Source organism: Medicago sativa, chromosome 5 (assembly GCF_051527215.1).
Source record: "Medicago sativa cultivar Bolivia chromosome 5, Bolivia_mono, whole genome shotgun sequence".
Classification (NCBI taxonomy): Eukaryota; Viridiplantae; Streptophyta; class Magnoliopsida; order Fabales; family Fabaceae; genus Medicago; species Medicago sativa.
The window spans coordinates 35,622,501-35,624,366 of NC_140753.1; the positions used below are offsets into that span (position 1 = coordinate 35,622,501).

The window sequence follows — 1,866 nt, forward strand, 5'->3', positions numbered from 1 at the left end:
TAAACCAGATGTCCATAAAAATGGCTGATATACCTGAGCCTTTTTTTTTGTCACATTTTTTTTGGAAATTAGGTTAAGGTTTTACCATCTACATGCAAGCTCTTATATAGCAAGGTTATCAATCTGAGTGTGTTTATAAGGATGCCTGTCAATTAAATCCATTCATTATGATTTCAATTGGATGTGAGCTATAGGCTATCAGAAGGATATTTGCACAATTTGTTAAAATGACACAATGGACTTGCTTGCACGTTTTACCACATATTATGTAATTAGTGCACTCTATTCTATGTTGTCATAGTTTTTTATTTATTTAAGCAATCACGATTTCTCTTGCACAGGTTTATGTTATCAATGAGATAAGTACTCATCATTTCTCTAAATACATGTGAAGGTGTTGGCATGGTTTGATTTCCCTTGAAGGGCGGCTGCATTCCCCCATACATAAGCCACTACCATTTTGGATAATCATGATTATCACTTCCTGTGATTGTTTTGTAAAACTTCAGGTAAAGTTCCTAAATCTTTAGTCTTAAAACTTTTATGTCAACTATAGTGTTTTTATATAAAATTCATCATATATTGATTTCAACCTCTGAAGTATCATGAACTCGATTCGAGATGTGACTATTTTTAGTAGTGAAATTGAGTAGTTGTGATGTGATGAAGTGTAGTATTGATCAAGTGATGTTGATGGAGTTTTGTGCAGAAATGAAGAAATTAATAGGGAATACTTCTATGATATGGCTGAGTTCAAGCAAAGGGGTCGACTTCATCTGAAATTATTGTTATTTTTATGAAATTGCATTGCAGGTTTGTGAAGATGAACCTTTATCAATTATATTAAAGGTGCAAGCACAAATGAAGATAGTTTTTTTGGTACCTGTGTTGAAGCTAGGCTCCCATAAAGGATAAGTATACAAGACTCTCAAAGTGGGTTGGAAAAGTGGGCAAATGTTTAAGTCTTCCATATAATTAGTGTACATAATGAAATTTTCTGTTATGTTGCTTTGATAGTGGATTGTACTAAAAATGAGGGTTGAACATCATGATGTGCTCTTACTTATTGCATGTAGGTGGGCAGTGGCTCTGTTGCTGTCATGACAGTGCAGCACCTGTTTCACCTGTTTTTTTTTTCTGGTTCGGCACCTGTTTCTGCTGCTGTTTTTTGACTGATCTCTCCGCTTCAGGTGCTTGGGGGGTTCCGGTTTTTAGTGTTGCAATTTCTGCAGGTTGTGGCATAGTTATGGGTCTGAATTCCGGTGGTTATTATTGGATTTCAGTGTCATATCTTATGCTATTTCGCTTCGTTTCGTTAGTGGGGCTGTTATGAATTTGTGTGGGATTATAGTTTTGGTTGTTTGGGTGGATGTTACGCATATATGCGGCCTCTTTGTTTATATTTTCCACCGTCTCTTAGCGTCTTGCGAGTGTTTTGGTTATCCATAATATTTTGCTGATTCAAAAAAAACTTATTGCCACTTAAGATCCTTTTCACATTGATATTTTTTTGGCTATACTTAGTGTTTGATTATATTAGTGCACATTTGAAGCTTCAATTTTTTTTAGTTTTTTTTTATACTTAGTAATATCACTACACTAGACTATAACATTACTTTGTTTTGGCAAAGTAATGACTTTGATTCTATATTCATTTTTGTTGATTTCCATATTCATTTTTGTTGATGCAAACTAAATGTTGTTAATTTGCTTCTTTGAGATTGTGCATGTCGATCACTCTCAATTGTGACTTAGTTTGATTGTTTCTGAGTTTAAATGTAACTCTACGATTAATAGTATAACCAATTTGATATTTTATATATGAAACTCTACAAAAACCGTGCATCGCACGGGTTAGAGTCTAGT

General features: G+C 34.0%; 1 long non-coding RNA gene across 1 annotated transcript in view; it reads left to right on the forward strand.

The window, feature by feature from the left end:
* The window catches only part of LOC146922027 (uncharacterized), a 4,427-nt gene extending 2,881 nt beyond the window's left edge, over positions 1-1,546 (forward strand). The window contains exons 3-4 of the long non-coding RNA XR_015012329.1: positions 395-509; positions 814-1,546. This is a non-coding gene — a long non-coding RNA (uncharacterized LOC146922027). The remainder of the gene's footprint in view (positions 1-394; positions 510-813) is intronic.
* Positions 1,547-1,866: the final 320 nt, after the last annotated feature.